The sequence below is a fragment of the Podarcis gaigeae genome, assembly GCF_964106915.1.
Source record: "Podarcis gaigeae genome assembly, chromosome: 11".
NCBI lineage: Eukaryota > Metazoa > Chordata > Lepidosauria > Squamata > Lacertidae > Podarcis > Podarcis gaigeae.
In genome coordinates, this window is record NC_139687.1 from 19,164,060 (window position 1) to 19,191,352 (window position 27,293).

The 27,293-nt window shown below is 41.2% G+C and overlaps 1 protein-coding gene across 5 annotated transcripts in view; it reads right to left on the reverse strand.

Annotated features, from left to right (window-relative positions):
- Positions 1-27,293, reverse strand: part of PRR16 (proline rich 16) — a 253,717-nt gene that overhangs the window by 73,984 nt on the left and 152,440 nt on the right. The window contains exon 1 of one of the 5 annotated variants that reach the window (XM_083702439.1): positions 1,820-1,840. The exons of the other annotated variants lie outside the window; for them this stretch is intronic. The gene's annotated coding sequence lies outside the window, so the exon portion shown is untranslated. Of the gene's footprint in view, positions 1-1,819; positions 1,841-27,293 lie in introns of those variants that run through there. 5 annotated transcript variants of the gene reach the window in all.

A 27,293-nucleotide genomic window follows, 5' to 3' on the forward strand; every position in this document is an offset into this window, starting at 1 on the left:
TGTAGTGAAAGGGCTTTCATGAGCTTTCCACAGAGGGAGGAAGTACTTTCATTGCTGTTCTTCGCAGCCTTTGAAAAATAATGTTCCAGCTTCTGCATGATGGTACACATCCATATTTCTCTCGGCTCAGCATGTACAAGAATGTGAACAACCAAATGATCTTTCCCCCCTCGCAACCAGGATATGAAAGAGCAGCCAGCAGTAATTCACCACCCAGCAGAAATTCGTACTGGGCAAATCTGAGAGAAATAACTCTGTACCAGTGGAATTAAATTTCTATTAAATTAATTTACATTAAAGTGTTCTGTTGCCATAGCATACCAATCCACAACACCTCCCTATGGATTCCCATTAAATTCTACTGCAAAATCTTAGTTTAAACTTAGGGAAGATTTAAATATATATATATATATATTCAGAAATTCTAAAGGAACAACATTTTAAAAATGACTTCAGAAAAGTAAACGGACAGGATTTAAAAAACCAAACACTGCATGCACAGAACATACACTATTTTGGATCATAGCCTACATTCGAATGATATAACTGATACGTTTTTGGCTCAACAGTAATTTAAAAGGTTTAATAGCTGGTGCATCAGGAAAACAAATTAAGCCATTGGGGCTTTTCCAGGCACTACAGAGCAGATGTAAAATGCAGATCTACCAACACACAGTCTGGCAAACCAATCCTCTGCGTGTTTTCTTGAGAGCAAGTCCCACTTATTTCAATATTTACAGATAAGTGTGCGTAGAATTTAAAGCTCTTTTTGCCATTGATTGGAAACTCTGATGCACAGCCATTACTAAAGACTGGGCTTAGAAGCACAGAATTGTAGAGTTGGAAGCGACCCCAAGGGTCATCTAGTCCAACCCCCTGAAATGCAGGAATCTCAGCTAAAGCATCCATAGTACTAACTTGACATAGTAATGACCGTTTCCAGAAGGGTGCAAATAAGATGCGTCTACACCCTCAAAAGAAGCACCTGTCAATATTTCCACACTTTGCCTTTTTTCCATCTTCAATGTCATGGGTTGGCAAACTAAGGCCTGGGGGTCAGATCCGGCCCAATCGCCTTCTCAATCCAGCCCATGGACGCTCCGGGAATCAGCGTGTTTTTACATGAGTAGAATGTGTACTTTTATTTAAAATGCATCTCTGGGTTATTTGTGGGGTCTGCTTGGTGTTTTTACATGAGTAGATTGTGTGCTTTTGTTTAAAATGCATCTCTGGGTTCTTTGTGGGGAACAGGAATTCATTCATATTTTTTTCCAAAATATAGTCCTGCCCCCCACAAGGTCTGAGGGACAGTGGATTGGCCCCCTGCTGAAAAATTTTGCTGACCCCTGTTCAATATCAATAATATTCATTCCTTATACTCGGCCCAGTATACCTGACGGAGCGTCTTCACCCCCATGATTCAGCCCAGACATTGACGTCCAGCTCCAAAGGCCTTCTGGCAGTTCCCTCACTGCGAGAAGTGAAGCTACAGAGAACCAGGCAGAAGGCCTTCTCGGTAGTGGCGCCCAACCTGTGAAATGCCCTCCCATCAGATGTCATGGAAATAAACAACTATATGACTTTTAGAAGACATCTGAAGACAGCCCTGTTTAGGGAAGTTTATAATGTTTGATGTTTTATCACTTTATTATTATTAATAATATTCTGTTGGGAGCCACCCAGAGTGGCATTATTATTATTATTATTATTATTATTATTATTATTATTCCCCCATATGTGATGGCAAGTATCAGTAGGGCTTCTATGGGGCAGACACATTAAATACATGAATTGTACAGGAAGAATGTGCAGGCCTCACCTTCAAATGGCATTTCTTCTCTAGGCTATTTTTTTTCACAGTGGAAAAATGTTAAAAGCCTCTTCCCATGTTACTTTTTAAAGGTCCACCAGTTGCTTCAAATCCACAGTCAACAGCTGCAATGTAAAGACTTAGTGACCATCTCCAAAATATGCATGGCCAGAACACTTCTCAATCTGTGCAGACTGTGCCTGCAGACACTCAAGTGACAATTACCCCTTCAGGCACAAACACAGATAGACATAATGGTTTGGATCCCAGTTAAGGAAGTTCATGGAAGGAAGGTTTCCTGCCTGCTCCTCCCCTGCTGGGAAAAATGTCCCACAACCAGCCTCTTTGGTGTATTGGGACCCCTCCTAAATAATGTTGGATCAGACACACAGAGCTACTGGGGAAAGAGGGTAGTTGCCCCAAATCTGATGGGGGTGAACTTTAAGTTAACTTATATTAGGACCCAAAACAGTATTTCTGAAAACTGAAGTGGCATGCAGGAGATTTCTCTCTTCAATATTATGATAAAGCAGGAGGAAGCCCTTGTCAAGGAAATAAACAACTATCTGATTTTTAGAAGACATCTGAAGGCAGCCCCGTTTAGGGAAGTTTTTTATGTCTGATGTTTTATTGTATTGATATTTTGTTGGAAGCTACTCAGAGTGACTGGGGAAACCCAGCCACATGGGCTAGGTGTAAATAAATTAGTAGTAGTAGTAGTAGTAGTAGTAGTAGTAGTAGTAGTAGTAGTATGAAGCATATACACACAGTCTAGCTTTTTAAATAAGCTCATAGGCCAAAGATTTATTTGCCAGAAGCAATCTTGTATATATGTACTATAAACCTACATCAAGATGGATTTATAATATAGGAAATCATCATCATCATCATCTATTTATACCCCACCCATCTGGCTGGGTTTCCTCAGCCACTCTGAGCAGCTTCCAGCAAAACATTAAAATACAATAATTCATCAAATATTAAAAGCTTCCCTAAAGAGGGCTGCCTTCAGATGCCTAAATACTGTAACAATAACTATATTGCTCATGTTAGCTCTGATTTTTAGTCTTCTGTTTGCATCACAAAATGTGCCTGATCTTGCCTTGTAGGATAACTTAAGTGTGATTGATAGATGTGATATTATAAAGTGACCTATTCTACTGTACATTGCACAAGCTTGCCATTTACTTCCTGTCTGGATAGCAGATTTCAAAATTTGTTGAAGCATAAGGGTCAGCTTTTCTCTTCTCCAAAGTTCCTCACCAAAATTCTGCTGAGTTATCCTATAAAGAAATACACCCCTTCATATTTTGTGAGATCTTCCTCCGAAGTTTCAAAGAACATTTGCTGGTCCGGTCCCAAACCTAGCTGTTGTGAGCTATGGACTCCGACCAACAACACTTCTAATGAAACAAGATCTAGCCCATATTCTAGAACCCTCTGGCATGTGAAGAATTGGATGATGAGGAGAGGAGGAAAAATCAAATAATGTCTGGCTTGTAAATGAGAGCAACTGATTGCTTTTCAATTCGCTTTAAGTGCATGATATATATAGGTCTCATCAATATCCCATAGACTCATATGCTAAACTTGCCAAATCAAAGAAGGGGCAATCAATGCTATCTGCTGGTAACAACTTGCAAGTAAAAAAAAAAATGCAGGCCTACAAATAAATTTCCAAAGACTAGGACTCACTGTTTAGCACTAGCCAGAACTATTCTACTGCAGGGACCTCAGTGTTGATTTATGACATCTGTGAACAGCTGCCAAGCAAACAGAAATATAAGAGTCCAGGGAACTAGTCGATTTGCACTGAGACAATGAATGGCAGACTCATCCACCCTGCCTCTCATAGTTTGGCTACTTTGTTCTACACTTGTCACAGACTGTCTCTTGGAGCCCACAAATTATTTCACCATCCGAGTGAACGGGATTGTGTCTTTCAACAGACCAGAAAACTACTGCAGGCGCTTTCAAATCCATTTCTTGGAAGGTTCTTGCTATTCCAGATATTATAGCATCCCCGTTTGCATGCAAAGCTATTCATTCTTCAGTGAGCACGATTTCTCTTTATAGTGACAACTTGAGGCCATTATTATATTAGCTGCACTTGTGACCCTTTCATACCCTCTGTCCAAATGCTAGAGCAATGACTATTATAATCCAGAGGTGTAAAAGATCAGGTTGCCTTCTTATCTGGTCTAAAATAGTCTGGAAAGCTACATGTGGATTTAAAGGATTTGGGGGTTTTATTTTTATTTTGGGGGTTAATAGGAACATCACAGTCATATAAAGTGTTATAGGAATTTTAAGGTCATATATATATATATATATATATATATATATATATATATGAATGAGATATTCATAAATGTACCAAGCAAACATTTATATTTTTATAAGAATACAAATATGTAAAGCACATGTCTGAAACCCACAGAAAAGTCCTGAAACCATATTCTCTCTTCCAAATTGACCTCAAATATTTCTCTGCAAGGTCGAAGGAAATGGGGAGCCTCTACATTGTCTCTTTGCTCACAAATCCTGTCTCAACGGCACATTTATGAACAGGGTAAACCTGTGACCTGGATTTAGGAGTTGAGTAGCTATCATAACAAAAGAGTGGCAAGAATGCCCAGGTAATCCAATCCAAACGGCCTTGGTCCGGTATACCTAAAGGAGCGTCTCCACCCCCATCGTTCTGCCTGGACAATGAGGTCCAGCTCTGAGGGCCTTCTGGCGGTTCCCTCGCTGTGAGAAGCCAAGTTACAGGGAACCATGTTGAGGGCCTTCTCGGTAGTGGCACCCACCCTGTGGAACGCGCTCCAACCAGATGTCAAAGAGAAAAACAACTACCAGACTTTCAGAAGACATCTGAAGGCAGCCCTGTTTAGGGAAGCTTTTAATGTTTAACAGACTATTGTATTTTAATATTTTGTTGGAAGCCACCCAGAGTGGCTGGGGAAACCCAGCCAGATGGGCAAGGTATAAATAAATTATTATTATTATTATTATTATTATTATTATTATTATTATTATTATTATTATCATCATCATCAAGTAACCTAGCAGACAGGAGAAAAACCAATGCACTCAGATTTCTGTTGCAGTCTGCCCCTTCTCTGATGATATTAAGGGGGTGGTCTTGGGCTACACCCCTTCTGTGATGTATGTATGATGTTTCTGGGGGTGGTCTTGAGCTACCTATAAGTGTATATAAGGGCTTGCACACCTTTGTCCAGGGTCCTCCTCCTCTCTCCTGCATGTGAGGGGAGCACTCTGTTGCAACAGCTTTAATAAAGATCAGGCTTGTAGCCGCTTTGCTTTTGTATATCCTGGTCTGGTCTCTGTTCATTTCCCGACCAGTTTGAGTCTTAAAAGGTACGCTCTCTCTGAAGGTCCAGTCTTCCTTAAGAAGCTGAACCCCTTGAAGGGACACCTCAATATTCTTACTTCATAAAGTACAGAGATTCCCTGGAGCTGCTGCAAACGAAGCCTTTATTGTGCTGAAAAATTGCAGAGTACAAGCTCACAGTGCCATTCCTAGACATTTACCCTGTCTAGGGTGTTTGTAGTTAGTCCAGTCAGAAGACCAGCTTTAAAATCCATTCAGTTGAAATTGAAATGCAAAACATAATTTTAAGGTCACTTGCAATTTAAATGAAATAACTAAGAACTGCAAGTTATGTATGATTTGCTGACACAATGAATGGTATTCTGCTAAACTTAAAGAATGTTTTCATGGCATAAGAGAAATAAGTGGGCTCTAGTCCATGCAAGCTGGCCCCATAGACTTTTTGTTGGTTTGCTGCAACCATCTAACATGGCTATGCCCTCTGGAAAAAGATACATGGTGATCTCAGTATTGTCAACTTAATGAGCAGCTGGGTGTTACCCTAATCGCATTTTTGTGTGAGACAGATTGGCTTAACACATCTGCAAGCTCTGTTGCTCTGAGTATTAAGTTGCTAAAACACTCTTATCTCTGTTCCAATGGGGATATCTTCAGGAGGGGGTCATTGAATTAAATCTGAATCCATGGAGATGTTTGCGATGGAATGTGTGATAAACTGCAGTGCAAATATTGAAAAGAAGAAGTTCCTTTTCCCTACTCTAAGCTATCCTTGTTTGATGCTTTCCAGCTAATATTCCTGCACTCAACAAACTGTATAATAAAGTAGTGATTCAAAAGCAAAGTTTAGAAGCTTTGCATTAAGCACATTCAATAAACGATCTTGTGATGAAAATGTAGCTTAATGTGAATTTAACACATGGTAGTTAAATTAAAGGGACGCAGGTGGCGCTGTGGGTTAAAGCCTCAGCACCTAGGACTTGCCGATCGAAAGGTCGGCGGTTCGAATCCCTGCAGCGGGGTGCGCTCCCGCTGCTCGGTCCCAGCGCCTGCCAACCTAGCAGTTCGAAAGCACCTCCGGGTGCAAGTAGATAAATAGGGACCGCTTACCAGCGGGAAGGTAAACGGTGTTTCCGTGTGCGGCTCTGGCTCGCCAGAGCAGCGATGTCACGCTGGCCACGTGACCCGGAAGTGTCTCCGGACAGCGCTGGCCCCCGGCCTCTTAAGTGAGATGGGCGCACAACCCCAGAGTCTGTCAAGACTGGCCCGTACGGGCAGGGGTACCTTTACCTTTACCTTTAGTTAAATTAAAATAATCACAGAGCATAGCATACTACAAAATATACATGCTAACAGTTATATACAATGTTTTACTATGCTTGCCAGCCTATGAATTGTTCAGCTATTCAACGAGCCTACTATGCATCTGTAATGTCTTATACATATATTTATTTTAAAATGAATATATTAGCTCAGTTTAAATGACAGTGATTTATTTTCTGTGTTTGTTTTCCCACTAGCCTAAGTGAAAACTAATTGAAAAACAGCATGGACCAGTTTCTCTTATGTTATCACCAAAAAGCACGTTATCTTCAGAATAATGGCAAAGAAATAATTATAATCCATTTCAGAGTAGCAAGTGCTTTTGACCCAGGTAATCCTGAGTTCAGGAATAATGAGCAATTGAAATTCAGCTGACCTGTCTGTCTAAATTATTGCCTTTTATGTTTTCATTTCAGGATTGTAACACCTCTCAAAGCCTTTTTCTTTAGGCATCTTAAATTCATTTCTGGCAAAGTGTTAAAGCTCTGGGAGAAGTTAAACATTTCCTCATTTTTTCCATTCCAACCCTCCCCCACAAGTTTTAAAACTGGATAAATATCATCAGAAGTACTGTATCTATTACACTGATTGGATATACCATTACATGGACGAGAGTCAACAAACTGAAGATGGATTCAGGTAAAACCGAGATGTTGAGAATACAATATCTGGAACAGATGAGGTGTCTGTTCTGTGTGATATTGTGAGAGGGAAGTAGTACTGAAGCAATTATTTGTTTGGCCAATGAAGGTGAAACCCTGAATTCAATCGTGTCTCCCATGACCTCCAGCAGAAGTTCTCTTCATATCACTGATAAAGCTGTCAGTGGTGAGAGAAGCAACACTACTATTGTTGCCCTCACAATCTTTTTGGTTTGCTAGCTTTGCAGGGCAGAGGATGAACTGAGCATGAACCTCATTAATTCCTAATAATTCTCCATTTTGTCTTCCCTGAAACTTTCTCTGCCAAACTGTGCATTCTAAACTGGGGTGGTTTAACTGTGGCTTTCCAGTTGTTGTTGGACTACAACTCCCATCACCCCAGACCACTGATCATGATGACAGAGGCTGCTGGCAGAGGTATGGCCACAGGGACGCATCTTAGTCACTCCTTTTCTAAACAGAGCAAAGGTGACCCTACTGTGTACGCAAATAGACTACTCTTCTGAAAGTCCTGCACAGATAGTTTTGTTTCTGGGTACACATTCTTAGGATAACTCTTATTTTCACAATACCTCAGCTAGTTGCAGCTGGCCAGTCCTTTTATGATGCATGTGCAGAGTCATTATAGAGATGGTTCTCTATTAGAAACTTTCTTTTGTAAGGAACTCTGATCACACTTCTGAAACTCAACTCAGCCCAAGTAGGTAACTGTAACCAGCAAAGTAAGCAGCAAAAATTCATTTGTTGCCTTCTCTTCCCTTTCTTTTTTTCCCTTCGTTTTTCCAAAATGCCCTTCTTTCTATACTTGATCATTTGGTTTACTTGGTTGTTTTTTCAAAAAAAAAAAAAGACTTGTGCTTTGAAGCCCTACACTAAATAAAAAGGTACAATTTAGATCTACCCAAGGAGTTAAATATGTTCAGATCCAAAATTTGTAATGGGCCCATTACAAACTTAGTCTAAGTGGAGGGGCACCTGGGAGAAAGCCCCAGAAGAAATTATGGGAGAGTCATAGTTATTTTCTCAAATAAGGTCAACAAATATATTTGAAAAGCTGAGGGATCTGGTTAAGTCTGTTTTGTTTTGTTTTTGCTGGGGATCTGAGTTAATACACATAGACACAGCATGACATGTAAATTATTTTAGCTGATTTGTTAAAATTATCCTCCTGTGTGGGATCCTCTTATCTTGGGGATTTAATCAAAACCTCCCAGCACTATTTGTTCACCTTCTCTTGCCTGACATACATCTAGTCTCTCAGCTGTCTCCACTGAACCTTCCAATAAAAACTGAGAACAACTAAACTTGGTTATTTTTATTTCAGGAGAAACGTGACACTTCACTAAAAATATAATGCAACAACTGGACAGTGAAATAACTGTATGGTCTACTTAGATTATTTAGCAGATTTCCTTAGAAGGCAAGGACACAAGAATGATCGCCATTTGCCACAACATGCACACAAATCTTCAACTTCCACTGATGCCTTCAGAGTATATTTGATGTGGCAATCAGCCCACATAAACCAGCCCAAAAGAAATAAAGCAGATGAGAAGCATAAGTAAAATATAATCTTGCCCTTCCCAAATCCTGTCGGGCGAATACAGAATAGCTCGGTTCACATCTAATGTGAATTTTAGCTATTATTGTCCAACATCATGCATTCACCCACAATGCAGTTTCCAACATTGTCTTTTTTGGGAGGGGAAACAATAGCTCTCCTCACTAGGGGTGTGCATTTATTCTGTTCAAACTCCAAATCCCAAGCACAAGCAGGTGGATCAGTGCCTCATCAGAGTGAAGCAGGGGCAAGTGAAATCAGGACCAGAAAGAACACTTCATAGTGTTTTGTTACTTGGACAAACATATAGGCATAAAGTGCATATACTACTGTATTGTGTCTTACCAGAGAAAAATGATCTCACTATCTATCATAAGGGAAATGCCAGGGTGGAGTGAAGGAAGGGTGGACCATTCCAGAATTGGAACTTAGAATGATAAGGGAAAAGTAGAAGGAGGGAAGGGGAGAAAGAGAGCTCCTTAGCAACTGACTGTGGAGGGCTAATTACAAAGAAAACCACATGGAGGATGAATCACATTTAGGTTTAAAAGGTACATAGCACAAAAGCTGTTGGACCTATTTGACTGCAGTTAGACAGGTTTGTTACCTGTGACACATCTGTCACATCAGCAGCTTTCAGACCAATTCTTCACAAACCACTATGGAAGAGGAAAATTAATACAGTGGGACCTTGGAACTGGAACAGCTCCATTCTCAAACGTTTTGGTTCCCGAACGCCGAAAACCCAGAAGGAAGTGCTCCAGTTTTCAAACTTTCCTTGGAACACAAACGTCCGACATATCTTCCGTGATGCAAAAACCTAGCTGTCGGCCAATTGGAAGCCATGCCTCAGAACTCAAACGTTTTGGAAGTCGAATGGTCTTCCAGAACGGATTATGTTCAAGTTCTGAGGTACCACTGTACTTTATTTACATGTCCTAAACTGCAGTGGCTGCCCTTGTAGCGAAACCACTGCAGCTAACCTTCTGAAATCTAGTAGGGCTCGTGGCTTTAGAAGAAGTAACCACCGCTGCAAATTTCATCCAATTCTCCTGTTAAATTAAACACACATTTCCTTAAATAAATGAAAAAAGGTGTCCAGGCCCAAAACTCCTGGACGTGTTTGACTGTAATTTGTCAGTCTTAACTCACTTTGAAGAGGCTGCTATGTCTTCAAATTTTATCCACTATTGGTGTTTCACAACTTTCTGACTAGTTGCAGGACCTTAGCCAGACCTAGCAGAGTACACGCAGAATCCCTGGAAGCAACTGGCAACTTGGCTGCAGACAGGATAGACAAAGCAGGAACCAGGAACTTGTAGTTAGGTGTTTATTATATACAGTGGACTATTTACAGGAACAGAACACGGATCTTTTGCTAGCTCTCTCTGACACAACTCACAACTCCTACACTGACACACAGAACTCTGAACCTCTGAACTACAAACACATTCCAGTTAGTAGGCCATTAATTATCACTCCCTTGAGAGAGCTTGACCAATCAGGGAGCTATCTCCATGTCTCTGTTATCACCAGGCAAACTTACTCCTTCAGATTGCCTTCTGGCTGTCTGCCGCACCTTAATTGACTCTGTGTGAGTAGCTGCACGTATTCAGATTCCCAACAGCACAGGTACTTGATAGTTCATATATTGTGGATTGTGGGAAACAAAGTCTGCTTCAGATCCAAAACATGACTCTAATCAGACAGACCACAGAGCAAATCAGAACAGATGTTTTCTTTCTTTCCAAAATGACGAATACACATCTGAATCATACCGTGTGGCCCGTGCACATCCCTAATGCCATGGCTTGTGGGGCCGCAGTTTGTGTCTGGTACTGCCTTTCATCAGCATATAGCACTGGTGCTGAGGGAACTGCACTGGCTGCCAATATAAAATAAATAATTAGCAACCATGGCACAATTGTCATCTTGATAAGTAATCTGCATGTGTAAGACATCTTGCTTTCTGAAGTGTTTCATCTGAGGCTAGGTTTAAAACGCTGGGGAAGATGTTCATGAAAAATTTAATATCCTTTTCTGATTCTGAAAAAGGAGAATAATACTACTTCTGATGAATTCCCATATTCAAAGTACTACAGCAATGTTAACCAGGTAAAACAGCTTTTGATTAACTCATAAATTCAAAGGATTTGAATACAAGAATTAGAAGAAGCATTTTAATACGGATGTCAGTAACATATTTGAAGTCACTAACAGGACTTCAGTTTGTTTAGGCCTAATTTTCACAGTGGAAGTGAACCTGTGTCTGGGATGGGGAGGGCTGAGTGGGCAAGGCTCATGTAATTGTTCATTCACATCAAAAAGAAACCCTATTATGTTGGGGAAAGGGGTTCTAGTCTAAAATTCCCTCTGATGTGCTAGTTGGAGAGTTTTTTTTCTTTATCAGGAGAGTCATTTAATCATGGGAGATCCCATATTCATTCTGAAATAGTACAGACCAAATACTGGTTTATCTCCTCAGTTAAAACTAGATATAACACCAGCTGTGAACTATCTTTCCTCACTGTGTTCTAGTGAGCCTGACCAGAATGAAAACAAGGCATTTTTTAATAATAATAATAACAAAAACAATAAAAACATACCCACACTATTCACTTTTCCTCAGGGGTAGCTTGTCAGGGTTTTGATGCTCTAAAATCACCAAGACAACCATTTTGTCATTTGTACATCATCACTAAGCCTCATATAAAGCATCAGGGTGATTATGTTATATGCAAGCTTAACACACTTTCATCACAAATCAAATACAAAGCATAGGACTTTCACGTAACTTGAAGTAAGGTGGTTTTCGGTTGAATCAGTTCACACATCAAGGATGAAGCCATAATGATGTTTATATATGAAATGGTCCTCATTTATAAATGAAAGCTGCCTCTAAGGATACCAGATCTCACAGCTTTAGGGTGTATCCATATGCTGATAATGGTCTAAAAAACTAAACAAAACATTGAGCTGGTGGTAACTGTCCTTATTTCTAATCTGTTGATAGAGCATTTCCAGTGGTTGTTTGCCCTCTTTTACATCTATCTTAATTGTGTTTCGTGGCAGTTGAGTGTTAAAACCTGAGGGAAACCCTTGACAAAAAGAGCTTCCTGGACATGTGGAGACCTGGGGTTCTAAAATGCATGAGGAGTCTCCATGAATACAAGGGGCTTCCTTCTTCAGATCACCCTTCAACACCGAGAGGGCAGGAAGAACAGGAATAGGGGTAGAGGTGGCATTAATGCCCTGCCTCCCTCATGCAATTGCAGTACACCTGAAGAGGACTAAGTACCTCAGAACAAAGCAAATGTGTGTTCAAACCTCTTCCACCACACGACTTAAGATGGTCCATCTTCACCATCTATATCAACTGACATTTTAAAACTTTTTCCCAGCCGAGACCCGAGCTCTGTCATGTTTAAGGGTAAACTTGCTTTATATTTTCTTTCCCACTCCGCAATCACAGCAACACAAAGGCATTCAGGTACAAATACTTTCATTCCTCTTACATCTGTGTCAGCTCCGCACAGGTTGACAGTCATCTTCTGTCATTTACTCACACTGAAAATAATGGTTTTAAAATTCTTGTCACGCTAGTTCCTCGATTTCTGAAGACAAGCAAGGCAAGTGTGAGGGTGAATGGTTCAATAATTATTCTCTGAGTACAGAGATACTGCGATCAAGTTGGGTATGACAGAAAGATCCTGGCAGGTGCATGATAAAAATGGAATTTTCAACAACTATACACTGTGTCAATTATTAGTAAGAACATGCATAGCTACTAATTGTGCTGTTTGGTAACTTCAGAACACATTTTGCTGTTTAAATGGTATGGGGGGTGTATAATTTCCCAGTTATAATGCATGAAATGTAACAACAGCTTCTATTTTTATTTTAAAAATAAACTTTTGATTCAGGGGATGTTTGGCTTTTCTTGCCTGTAAGCATAGTACGCACAAAAGAAGCAGTTACACTATTGATCCATTTTGTTGGTAAAGAGATATGCAAAATGTAGGTACATATAATTTCTAGATCAGACAGAAAAAGCAGTCTACATAAGCCAGTCAGTGAATATCACAAAGCCCAATGATTCAATCCTGCACAGTAGGTCTTACTCCCAAGTAAATACACATAGGATTATTACTATCATTATCCTGAAAGTAATCTACCACTTAATGTCGAAATAGGCTTCTAAGTGGTTTACAAAGAGGAAAAACCAATTACACAGCATTAAAATATAACCCTCTGTAATTAAAATATGCAATAAGGCATTCCCATTAAAACAACACAGCAATTAAAACAGAAGACTCCGATCAAGAGGTCGTCGTAAGCAAGTGCATCTTCAAAAGCCTTAGGCCACAAGTCTTGAGAGCAAAGTATGGAGCCATACCCTGAATAACTCCAGGTTCATTTCTCTTACCACGTTTCTGGCAACATGGGTGCACTATGACCCAGCAAGGTGCTCACTTAAAGCAGAAGCCCTCCTGCAACTCAGTCATGGTCACAGCATTATTCCAGGCCTACTTACAGAGCCTCCTATTGGCAAAAGAAAGAATTGAGCTTCATGACAGAGTCATAAGAGATCGTTGGAGTGCTTCCATGCAAAGCATCTGGAATCTAATCGTCATGTTTTGTTCGCATACATCCACACAACACCACCAGTGCCTAAAAGAGTGTATGCCCCAATATCAACCATCTTGTGAACTCTAATGGGGCTGCCGCCACTGTGCGCTCCCAATGACAGGGCCTTCTTGGTAGTAATATCAATGCAGAAAAGAAGTCTGCCTCATATCAGGCTTACAGGTACGCACAAGAATCAACAGGAGGGCAACTTTGAGGGACTGTGTGGACTCACATCAAGGTCTGATACAGCCCCTTCCTGTGACCATGTTTCTTCCTCCCTAGACATCTAGAAAGGCAAAGTAGATTTTGTGGAGAAAAGCTCCCGGCTTACTCTCTCAACTATTAGCTCTACCTCAGCTGTGAGAAGGGAGATGGAAAGGGCTAGTAATTAACCCCTCCTTCCCAGAATATCTGTTCCTTTCTTTGGCTTCCGTAGATGGCTCTAATCTATCAATGATGACACTCAGCTCTATTTCTCCTTTACATCTGCAGGTGAGGCAGTGGAAGTGCTGGACCAGTGTCTTGCCTCGGTAATGGACTGGATGAGAGCCAACAAACTAAACCTCAATCCAGATCAGACTGAGGCACTCTTAGTGGGTGGGTCCCTAGACCAGATGGGTGGGAGATCGCTTGCTCTTGATGGGATTACACTTCCTCTGAAGGAGCAGGTTTGTAGTTTGGGGGTATTCATGGATCCTTTGTTGTGCTGAAGGCTCAGGTGGCCTCAGTGGCCCAGAATGCCTTCCATCAGCTTCGGCTGGTAGCCCAGCAACCCCCCTATCTGGACAGGGATAGTCTAACGATTGTCTATGCTCTAGTAACTGCAAGGTTAGATTACTGCAATGTATTATACACAGGGCTGCCTCTCAAGACAGTTCGGAAATTTCAGCTAGCGCAGAATTCAGTGGCCAGGTTGCTCACCAGACATATTACACCGATCCTGGTCCGACTGCACTGCCTACCAATTAGTTTTGGGGCCCAATTCAAAGTGCTGGTGTTGATCTATAAAGCCTTAAACAGCTCAGGACCGCAATACCTCAAGGACCGCTTCTTTCCATATGAACCTACCCAGACCCTGAGATCATCTCCTGTGGCCCTTCTTTGTGGGCCTCCTTGAGAGATCTGGAGGGTGGCAACACGAGAATGGGGCGTTCTCTGCAGTGGCTCCCCATCTGTGGAATGCTCTCCCCAGGGTTTCCCTGGCACCTTCATTATACACCTTTAGGCACCAGGCAAAAGCGTTCCTTTTTAAACAGGCCTTTCGTTGTCGTATGTCCTTTTAAATTGTGGTTCCTTTTTCTTTTCTTTTTTTTTGGAAGGGGGTGTTATTGGGTGGTTGATTTTGTTTTGATTGTATATGTTGTGGTCTTGTATTCTGTGAACCACCCTGAGACATCTGGATGTAGGGTGGTATATTATTATTATTATTATTATTATTATTATTATTATTATTAATATCTTTCCAGAGGATGTTGCACACAGAGGCAAAGGGGATGCTATGTGTCCACTATGGAGTCATGTGGCTGCTGATTGACATGGCAGCCATCCAGCAAGCTGATACATAAGCTGCCATGACATACTATCTGATTCAACTTAACAAACCAGTACAACTCAGCCATTTCCTGTAATCCTGCCAAGAACACACCTCTCCTCCTATATTTAGACCTGTCTGACTTTTCCTTAGCCAAATCAGCCACACTTCCTTTGTTAAAATCTTTACTATTAACTCAGATACTATCAGCCTTCTTCTGAGCAGCTGAATAGTCCCTAGCATCACAGCAGCACAAAGAGGGGCTAGATTGTGGGCTTGCAAATAGGCAACAGCAAAGGAAATGCAGCCTGCACAACATTTTTCCTCCCAAACATTTTTTTTATGGTTCCTACAGCATTCTGCTGCAATCTCTGTCCACAAGCAAACCCTTTGTAAAGTCCAGTGGAACCCCAAAAACGAATCAACTACAAAATGTAAATGAAAATGGGTTTTGGTTCTTCAGCAATTTTTTAATGTCCTCTATCAACACTTCACTGCAAAGGTCCTGTAATGTTGTGTATGTTTCATACAAGCTGACATACATAATGATTTAGCACAAATGAGCAAGTTCCCAGACAAAATATCATAGCTGCACTGCTGCTTCTCTGTTCCTGTTGCTACTTCACTATTCAGGGCTAAATCATGATTTGGCTTACTATTACTTCTAAACCTGGGCTCACAGCTTGCCTCACTGAAGAAAAACCATGAGTTGAAGCCAATGTTCTTGGTTTGCCGGTCTTGGGTTGTCTGGGGGAGACAAACCATCATCCCAGGTTCAGAAATAATCCTAAAACAAACCAAGGCTTAGTTTTGAGCAGAACATCAAGATGGTGGGAGGAGCACTGCAGTTGCAACCTGTGGTTCAAAACCCCACATTTGCTCATTTATGTTAGCCAAGGATTGGGTTGGCATTGTATGTGAACTTGTCCTCTAACATAATTTCTTACTGTTGGCTGTGAACGCATGTCTGCACATAGTCATATAAACCTCATTGCTGTCAGATTCTCCAAGATAAAAGATAAAGATAGATTTAAGGTAAGGATAAAAAAGGTTTGTATAGTTAAAGCCATGGTTTTCCCAGTAGTGATGTATGAAAGTGAGAGCTGGACCATCAAGAAGGCTGATCGCCGAAGAATTGATGCTTTTGAATTATGTTGCTGGAGGAGATTCTTGAGAGTCCCATGGACTGCAAGAAGATCAAACGTATCCATTCTTAAGGAAATCAGCCCTGAGTGCTCACTGGAGGGACAGATCGTGAAGCTGAGGCTCCAATACTTTGGCCACCTCATGAGAAGAGAAGACTCCCTGGAAAGGACCCTGATGTTGGGACTTCCGGAGGCGGCGCGAAACAGCAATGGCGGTCCTCTTTGCGCTGTGAAGAGGGGCTCCGCGAAAAAGGGTCGTCCGCTACGGCAAAGCGGAGACCCATCAAGAAAAACCGCAGGCAGAGTGAGCCTGCGGCCGTGGGACTCGGCGGGCGCCTGGAGCCCCCCCAGAAGCGGGGAAGGAGCCTCGTAAGAGGCTCCGGAACGTGAAAGGGGGAGCGGCGCTGTGAGTTCATCGCTCTTTTCGTGGAAGCAAAGCCGCGCTGCTGCTGCTGATGAGCGCTGACCTTTCTTCTTGAAATTATCGGAATTGGAGCAACATACCCGTGAGTAAGGGTCCTAAATTTTCTAACTAAACTGAAGAAATTCGGCCGAAAGCGGGAGGCGAGTAACAGGAAGTCCGCCTCCCGACTCTGCTAATTAGATCAAAGCAAGGGCTCGGAAACGAGCTGAAGTACTTAAAAAGGGATTGTAAAAGTGGAACAAAGGGTGCATTGAGAGACTCTGTATTTTGAAGATAAAAAGGAAAGAACTGTGGATTGTATAGACTTTTATTCTTTAGAACTATTCTCCAATTTTTGGGCTAAACGGGGCTGAAAGAGATAACCCCGTCATCGGGCTGCCAGCGCATAGAAAAAGAACTGTCAAACTGCTGTCAAACTGACGACATTGTTGCAGAGACCGAAATTGTTGCATAGACTGAGATACTAACATTAAACATTGTTGCATGGACCTGTATCGATACTTTATGGCTGGATTTTAAGAGATTAGAAGTTCTGGAAACCTTCCTTTTGTGTTTGGGAATTACAAAACTCAATATGGGGAATTGAGGAACTTCAATGGCGGAAAATAGTTCCTTTCTTTTTTGAAGCTTTGAAATACTCCCCCTATAGGACTGTGGAAATATAGTTGCATGGGAACTGAGCTTTATTGAAACTTTTTGTGGTTCTTTTTATTTATATTTGGGACTTGTTTTTCCCATGGGACAAAAGACCATTTGACCTTGAACAGAGGCAGGTGTGGAATGAGCGGCACAGGGAGAACAAGAGCAGCTAAAGCTAAAGATAAAGAAAAAGAGAAAAAATCTGGGCAACTTTTGCAAACAACTCTAACTCATCACCGCAGATCATCTGTCCCAACTGTGCTGACAGCACAGGAGGTGGAACTAGTGCAGCCTGCTGCAGAAGACATGGCAACTGGAGGATCTGAAACAGTTTTAAAACAAATTTTGGAACAATTGGCAGTTTTAAACCAAAAAGTGGACAATCAAACATCAAAGATTGACCAAGCTACATCCTCTATTGGCAAATTAACTGAACAGGTTTCGCAGCACACTCAGGCAATTGAGAAATTGCAAGGAGCTACGGCAGAAAACTTTAAATTAGCTGTGGAAGCCAATCAAAAAGCAGAACAGGCGAACTTAAAGGTGGAGGAAATTAAAGGAGAGGTAAGACCTTTGAGAAGGCAGGTAGGGGAACAACAAGCCTACCTGGCATTGGTTGAATTGAAAAGTAAAGATAGTAATCTCAGGATAAGGGCTATCCCGGAATTGGAACAAAATAATCTAGAGGGATTTTTGACACTTTTGTTCTCCAAATTCTGGGGAATTGAGGAAGAAAAGGACTTTAAAATTGTGACAGCCTTTAGACTGGGAAAATCAGTAAAGAAAGACAAGCCCAGAGACTGTTTGGTTGCTCTGAGATCAAGAGAAGAAAGGGATAAGATACTAGGCCTACATTTTAAGAAATCTTTGGAGGTAGAAGGTAAAAGGGCCGAAATTTACAGAGATATACCCAAATATCTCTTGGAACTTAGGACTACCTATATAGATTTGACCAAATTGTTGAGACACAACGGAATTCCTTACAGGTGGGAGTTTCCACAAGGACTTTCATTTACTTACAAAGGAAGGAAAATAAAGATTAAATCACCTGAAGACCAACAGAAGTTCCTACACGACCACGAGGAGGACCTGCAAAAAGGAGCTGCAGCTTCTTGGCCTCCACCACCACCGGGACCATCTCCAAGAGTTATACCACCAGGATCAGGACCAGCATTACCTCCCCCGGGATCGGGAGGAAGCTTAGATACCCCATTGTAGAACCCGTCAATTGATTCAGGATGTCTCTACAGCTTCTTAGTTGGAACATAAATGGCGGAAACTCCCCGGAAAAAAGAAGGAAAGTCTTTCACATTTTGAAAAAGGAACAATTGGACGTTATCTGCCTACAGGAAACACATGTGACAAGGCTCCATAGAAAAGTGTTAATTAACAAAAGACTAGGCCAAGAATTTATTTCTTCAGACAAAGTTAAGAAGAGAGGAGTGGTGATTTACGCAAAGGAGAGCCTGTCACCGAAATTTTTATTTAAAGATGAATATGGCCGAATTTTGGCGATTGAAATACAGACGCAAGGAGAAAAAATTTTGATATTAGGAATATATGCTCCAAATGAGGGAAAGTCGGAATTCTTCAGGAAGCTGCATGAGACTATGCTGGATTATTTGGACTATAGTAACATCATTATGCTGGGTGATATGAATGGGGTTGTGTCTGTAAATATGGATAAGTCACAAAGTGCCAACATATCGAAAGACGGCAGACTACCCAAAACTTTTTTTGAAATGACAGACAATATGGACTTAGTAGACATTTGGAGGGTTAAGAACCCCCTAGGGAAAGAAGGGACTTTCTTTTCTGAAGCTCATCTGACATGGACACGAATCGACCAAATCTGGACAACTAGAGGACTGGCACCTAAGACTAGAAAAGTGGAAATCTGCCCAAAAACCTGCTCCGACCATAATGCCTTGAAAGTGGAATTGAGACTAAATACAACCGGATCCTTTAGATGGAAAATGAATGACACTATTCTAAGAGATCAGGAGATTGTTAAGAAGGCCCAAAAAACTCTAAAGGACTATTTTGAGATAAATTTGAATACTACTGTGGAAAAAAGAACAATCTGGGACGCAAGTAAGGCAGTCATGAGAGGGTTTCTAATACAACAAAACACGATTAAGAAAAGGCTCTGGAATGAAAAGAAGGAGAAGATATTGGAGAGAATAAGAGAAGGTGAGAAAAAATTAAGATCTAGGCCTAAGTCGAAGGATGTGTTAAGAGAAGTGAAATTCTTCCAGGCGCAATACTCAAAACTGATAAACCAAGAGGTGGAATGGAAAATTAAACAAATGAAACAAAGATCCTTCGAATCGGCGAATAAGTGTGGGAAACTGCTAGCTTGGCAGTTGAAAAAGAGACAAAAGCTTAATACGGTTACAAATCTAGAGATTGAAGGGAGAATGGTTCAGAAACCCGAGGAAATCAGAAAGTGCTTCCAGAGGTACTTCAAAGAACTCTATACACAAGGGCCGCAAAAAGCCTCAGAGGTGGATCAATTTTTAAAAACTAATGGATTACAAAAAATACCCCTGGAAATGAGAACAAACCTGAACTGTAATATTACACAGCAAGAAATTGAAAGTGCCATTCAAAATCTTCAACTTGGCAAGTCCCCAGGCCCGGACGGCTTAACCTCCAAATATTATAAAGTTTTAAAGGACTATTTGATACAACCCTTGATGGAGGTTTGCAACCAGATAATGGAGGGAGGGAGGGCACCGGAAACGTGGAAAGAAGCTTTCATCACATTGGTACCTAAATCAGAGACTGAAAAGACCCAACTTAAGAGCTACCGCCCCATCTCACTCCTAAATGTGGATTACAAACTTTTTGCAGATATTTTGGCAAATAGACTTAAAAAAGTACTAAATGAAGTGATTCACAAAGACCAGGCTGGCTTTCTCCCTGGTAGGCATTTGTTTGACAACACAAGAAACATTATTGACATTTTGGAACTTCTACAAACAAATCTGAATACCAGAGCGGTTTTGATCTTTGTTGATGCAGAGAAGGCCTTTGATAATATTTCTTGGATGTTTATGAAGAAAAATTTGGAAGGGATGGGAGTGGGGCGGGGGTTCGAAAATGGTATAGAAGCAATCTACACAGAACAAAAAGCTAAATTGATAGTAAACAATGTGGTGACAGAGGAGTTTAAAATTGAAAAAGGGACACGCCAGGGGTGCCCCCTATCCCCCCTATTGTTTATTTCAGTCCTGGAGGTGTTGCTAAATATGATTAGAAAGGACCGGTTGGTTCGGGGAATTGAGGTCGGAGTGAAACAATATAAATTGAAAGCATTTGCAGATGACTTGGTATTAACATTTCAGGAACCAGTCTCCAGCACTAAAAGAGTGTTAGAATTAATTTCTGATTTTGGTCGGGTGGCGGGGTTTAAGTTAAATAAGCAAAAAACCAAGGTTTTAGCAAAAAATTTGACAGTTACAGAAACAGATGAGTTCTCTAAAGAAACGGAGCTGAATGTGGTTAAAAAAGTAAAATACCTAGGGGTGTACTTGACCTCCAAAAATTTGAATTTGTTTAAAGATAATTATGAGAAATGTTGGTCAGAAATCAAAAGAGACTTGGATATATGGTCAAGACTGAAACTTTCCTTGTTAGGCCGAATAGCTGCTGTAAAGATGAATGTATTGCCGAAAATGTTATTTTTGTTTCAGGCCCTACAGATCGTGGACAAGGTGGAATGTTTTGGAAAGTGGCAGAAGGATATTTCTAAGTTTGTTTGGCAGGGCAAAAAGCCCCGAATAAAGTTTAAAATATTAACTGATGCGAAAGAAAGAGGGGGATTTGCCCTGCCAGACTTGAGGCTATATTATGAATCTGCAGCCTTCTGCTGGTTGAAAGATTGGATTTTATTGGAGAACACTGATGTCCTGGATCTGGAAGGGTTTGACAATGCGTTTGGGTGGCATGCATATTTGTGGTATGACAAGGTTAAAGTGCACAAATTGTTTAAAAACCATATTGTCAGAAGAGCAATTTGGAGGGTCTGGATAAAATACAAAGACTTATTGGAGAGTAAAACTCCGAGGTGGCTCTCACCGGTGGAGGCCAAGGCTCGTAAGAGACCCAACATGGAGGCCCATTGGCCTAAATACTGGGAAATAATTGAAAAAACTGGAGACAATTGGAGGTTGCTAAGTTTGGAGAAATTGAAAACTAAGGTACGAGATTGGTTGCACTATGCGCAAATTCAAGAGGTATTTAAAATAGATAAAAAAGTTGGATTCCAGGTGGAAAAATCGAAACTAGAGACTGAATTGTTAGAGCCAAAAAGTAAACTACTTTCGAGAATGTATAACTTGCTGCTTAAGTGGAATACACAGGATGAGACAGTCAAATCCGCTATGATAAAATGGGCTCAGGATGTGGGGCATAACATTATGTTTGCAGACTGGGAAAGGTTATGGAACACCGGTTTGAAATTCACGGCATGTACTGCCTTGAAGGAAAATATTATGAAAATGGTATACCGGTGGTACATGACCCCAGTCAAGTTAGCCAAGATATATCATCTGTCTGACAACAAATGTTGGAAATGTGGAGAGGCGGAAGGGACATTCTTCCATCTCTGGTGGACCTGCCCGAAAGTGAAGGCCTTCTGGGAAATGATCCATAATGAACTAAAAAAGGTATTGAGATTTACCTTACCTAAAAAACCAGAGGCCTTCCTTCTGGGCATGGTGGACCAGAGAGTGCTTAAGAAGGACAGAACCTTTTTTATGTATGCTACCACAGCAGCAAGGATCCTGATTGCAAAATACTGGAAGATACAAGATTTACCCACGCTGGAGGAATGGCAATCGCAGTTGATGGACTATATGGAACTGGCTGAAATGACTGGCAGAATCCGAGACGCGGGAGAAGAAACAACTGAGGAGGATTGGGAAAAGTTTAAGGACTATTTGAAAAAACACTATAAGTTGTATGAATGTTTAAAAAAAAAAAAATGCACCTTTCAGGAAATTCTAGCTTCAGCAAATGTAAGTTATTGGAATGAAAATTAAGACACAAGAATTCAGAGGTAAAATAATGAAACAACGTTATTGTGTTTAATATAAAACATATAAGAATTGAGTGACAGTAAAATTGAAAATAGGGAACATGATAAAATGGAAGTTACAATAAGTTTTGAAATAAGTTAACAAATTGCTGATGCCTTATAAGACAGAGAACGCAGGGTTCGGAGGATGTGAGGAAGTCCTATAGGTTAGATGGAAAAAGAATATGGAAATTTGTTATTTATATCTCTCTTTCATATAACCACTCTTTATTCTTTTTTCTGTATTTCTGTATCTTTAAAAAAGCAATAAAAAATGTATAAAAAAAAAAAAAAGACCCTGATGTTGGGAAAGATGGAGGGCACAAGGAGAAGGGGACGACAGAGGACGAGATGGTTGTACAGTGTTCTTGAAGCTGCAAACATGAGCCTGACCAAACTGCGGGAGGCGGTAGAAGACAGGAGTGCCTGGCGTGCTCTGGTCCATGGGGGTCACGAAGAGTTGGACACGACTAAACGACTAAACAACAACAACAACAAAGGATAAAAAGATATTAGTGGGGGGTTTTGTATTGATCCATGTTCTCAAATGCAACTGCTTAACTGGGATCAATATACCAAAATATGCTTTCAGATTGTGATTGTCTGGATTGTTGGAACCAAATTCATGAATTCAGCACCCAGGACTCAGATATACACACCCTACTGACAGTTCCTGCAAGACTTAATGCTTACTCATGCTGCTCTAACAGCCAATTTGATATTAAAGCATTAGGACCGTGCCAAGGAAAACATGTAAACAGCTGACATCTTACTGAAAACATTTCAATGCATTTGTTCAAATCAATATACACAAATCATTGATATTAAAAGTAAGGCTGAGTCAAATATTCTGAACCTAACATTTTCAACTCAGCATTTGGCACTGAAGCTCCCCTTCTTCACACATCACCATCACTTTGAGGTCCTGGCAGTGGCAATCCATCTCCATCACTGCTTAACCTAATTATGTTTATTTTGGCTGTGCTGCTGTGAGCCCAATGTTGCACATTGGTGCTGCAGAGCTGAAGAAGGAAAAATGACACCAAACATTGATGTTTCCACCATCAGGTCTTCTACCACGACAATGCCACAGTCACAGAGGAGGATAACGTAACCTTATTTGTAAAGCTACCTTGAAAAACCCCACAAAATTAATCAAAAGGCATGGGGGGGCAGGGTCCAGCCCTAACTTCAACATGGTAAAATCAGTTTTTCCTCATCCTTTTTAAAGGAATCTTGCAACTTGCTGCTTGTAACGGTAGTGGCTGCACCTATTGTTCTAACAGTTCCAATTAAACCAAGGTGCAATGTGGTTGAACTGCATCACTAGGTGGCAGCTTTTGAAATTCGCCAGGCACATTTTGCCACAGGGTGGTGCTGTGGCTTAAACCACAGAGCCTAGGACTTGCCAATCAGAAGGTCGGCAGTTCGAATCGCCGTGACGGGGTGAGCTCCCGTTGCTCGGTCCCTGCTCCTACCAACCTAGCAGTTTGAAAGCACATCAAAGTGCAAGTAGATAAATAGGTACCACTCTCGCGGGAAGGTAAGCGGCATTTCCGTGCGCTGCTCTGGTTCATCAGAAGCAGCTAAGTCACAATGGCTACATGACCCGGAAGCTGTACGCCAGCTCCCTCCGCCAATAAAGCGATATGAGCGCCGCAACCCCAGAGTCGGACACGACTGGACCTAATGGTCAGGGGTCCCTTTACCTTTACCTTTATCAGCCGCTTGCAACCAAGTGAAGATGCCCAGGTGCCAGGATGGAGATGCATGCCTGGGGATCCTTGGATCCTGACTGTTTATATAGCTGAGTTTCTAGCTTATATAGCTGAGTTTCTAACACTGCTAGAATGGTACTTTAGACTGGACACGTCTATTTGAAGCATGCATACCATCACAGAGACCCTGCATTAAAAAGAGAACTAGGCATTCAGTAAATACAGGCAGCAAATTAGGGTGCAACACCTGGGGATGCAGTTGTGTTGTGTGACAGCCCCACAGCTGCAGAAACAGAAGGAGAAATGCATGTGCAAAATTTAATATTCACATGTTTATTATTAATATGAGTATATGTCATGTTCTGTACTGTGGAACGGAACAAATCTCTCGAAGCAACTCTTAAACATTCATGAGATACTTTACTTTTCATTACATTTGTTCTGGCAGTGCAAAATTAGCAAAGTCATCTCCAGCTGGTAAAAACATTAGTGTGTGTGTTTCTATGTGTGAGCATGATATTGTCACAGAAAATGGTGTATCACATTAATTAAATCTAACGATTGCCTTCTCTAGAGTCCTACTGGTTGTCGAATCACACCAGATTCTGAATACTGCTAATCAGTGTTCTTATAAGTGCTTGCTTCTAGTCAGCAGTGGCAAGTGTCCTGTCCCCTATACTGGGCACCCCAGTGCTTCCAGCATGAGCCTCTGGGGCATCTGAAGGAGATGACAGGAACACAGCGAATCTGCTTGCACAAACCCAGGAGAGAAAGCACCTTTTCTTCCCTCCACAGAGAATGGGAATGGGGTGGGGTGGTTGCTCTCACATGTTAGGGTTTTCCAGAAAGCATCACTAACACGACTCAGTTTGCATCTTCTCCACAGCATGAAAGCAAATACCCTCTTTCCTTTCGCTTCTTATGCATATCTTAGGATTCTGGGAAAGGAAGTCTCCAAGGTGACTGGCTTGGCTTTTTTTGTGGATCATGTCATTTTAATGAATTTCATCTGGCTTATCTTATAGGAAGAAGTAGTGGTGTTTCTTCCCCTCTTAGGACATATAATAGCCCATGCTTGCTTTCCCTGGATGAAGCACTGCAGTCAAAATAATGTTAGAGGCTATATGCCTCTGAATGCCAGTTGTTGGGCATCACAAGTGAGAAATGTGCTATTTTGTTCAGGGCCTAATTTTGGACTTCCCAGAGACACTTGGTTGGAAAACCAAGTCAGAAAAAAGTAGGTTTGCCCTATGTACTGATTCAAGTATATTCAATATAAATTATGTGGAGTGCATTACAACTGGAATCCTATTCCCCACCAAGAAAGGCTATGATCTCTCTAAGGACCTCATTCTGACCAAGGGCTAAACTGAAAACCTCCCTCTGCGTTCTGTAGTTTTAACAGAGTTAGACTATGGCAACACATTTTACACTATAAAGGGGTTGGCTCTGGTGGGCCAGGGGTTAAATCTGGACTTCAGAGGGGTGCCCTCTTGTCTCTAGCTATTAAAGCCCTTTCTTCCTCCCTTAGCTCTCTATTTCTGGAATCAGCCTGAGGAGGACTGTGCAATGAAAGGAGGAAGTCCTCTTGTTGCTAAGGAAGTCCTAGTCTCCCTCTTTCTTCTCTTGAAGCAGATCAGGAAGTGAATGTGGTTGTGAGAGACATTTTTCCTCTCCCTGATGAGTCCTGGTCTTGATATCCAAACACCCTTTTCTGATTTCCCTCATTCTGAGAAATGATATATAATGAAATGAAAAAGGTATTTAAATATACCTTCTTGAAGAAACCAGAGGCCTTTCTCCTGGGCATGGTTAGCCATGTGGTGTTAAAAAAGGACAGAACTTTGTTTATGTATGCCACAACAGCAGCAAGGATTCTTATTGCAAAGTATTGGAAGACACCAGAGCTACCCACCTTGGAAGAATGGCAGATGAAAATGACAGACTATATGGGACTAGCAGAGATGACGGGCAGAATCCGAGACCAGGAGAAAGAGACAGTGGAAGAAGATTGGAAGAAATTTAAAGATTATCTTGACAAGTACTATAAAATTAATGAAGGCTAGAATGACATGGGTTGGAAAATAATACGGTGTTCAGAGATGTTGATCAAGAAAAGGAATGGGATTGTCAAAAAACTTTGGGAAATAAGGGAATGGATTTACTGACTGGATAACGAAATTAGAATACAGAACGGGGAGGTATGAGGGAGTCAGGGAAAGTAGGCTGAGAAAATAAGGTTTGAAATTATACTTGTTGTTTTTGTTTATGTTTGTTTTTTATTGTTGTTGTTTGTTCCTATATGTTGTTAATGGAAACTCCAATAAATATCATTTTTTAAAAAACAAACAAACACCCTTTTCTGATTCAAGCAGAGAATGGAAGACAAAGAAGCAACACTTGCTATTCTAGAAAACCATAAAGTGAGGTGCCATGAAGAGTAAAGGTAAAAGGTAAAGGGACCCCTGACCATTAGGTCCAGTAGCGGACGACTCTGGGGTTGTGGGACTCATCTCGCTTTACTGGCCAAGGGAGCCGGCATACAGCTTCCCGGTCATGTGGCTAGCATGACTAAGCCGCTTCTGGCAAAACCATAGCAGCTCACGGAAACGCCGTTTACCTTCCCGCCAGAGCGGTACCTATTTATCTACTTGCACTTTGATGTGCTTTCAAGCTGCTAGGTTGGCAGGAGCAGGGACAGAGCAATGGGAGCTCACTTCGTCATGGGGATTTGAACCACCAACCTTTTGATCAGTAAGCCCTTGGCTCTGTGGTTTAGACCACAGCACCACCCGCGTCCCATTAGGAGTAGCTGTTGCTTAAACAACATCATGTCTCAGTAATGATCTGCAACCTCTACCACCACATATTCCAAGTGTCCCCAAAAGATGTTCTGAACTTTCTAGCTATTTTTATATTATATGTATTTTTAATACTTTATCAAAGAACACACTAATGATTAACATTAAAGAATTGACTTTCTAAAAAGCAAAATGAAGGCTTCTGACGAAGTGTGCATGCACATGAAAGCTTATACCCAGAACCAACTTAGTTGGTCACTAAGGTGCCACTGGACAATTTTTAATTTTTTTAATTTATTTTGACTGCGTCAGACCAACACGGCTACCTATCTGAACAGGCATAGGCAAACTCGGCCCTCCAGATGTTTTGGGACTACAACTCCCATCATCCCTGACCACTGGTCCTGTTAGTTAGGGATGATGGGAGTTTTAGTCCCAAAACATCTGGAGGGCTGAGTTTACCTATACCTGTACCTGAATCTCAGTTATTCTCCAATACCGTCCTTAACACAGATAATAAAGTAGCAAATGTGCAACGAATTTAGCTACAGAACTAATGGTGGCAACATCAGTTTCGTGCAATAATGAAACATATCAGCCTTTGACATCAATATT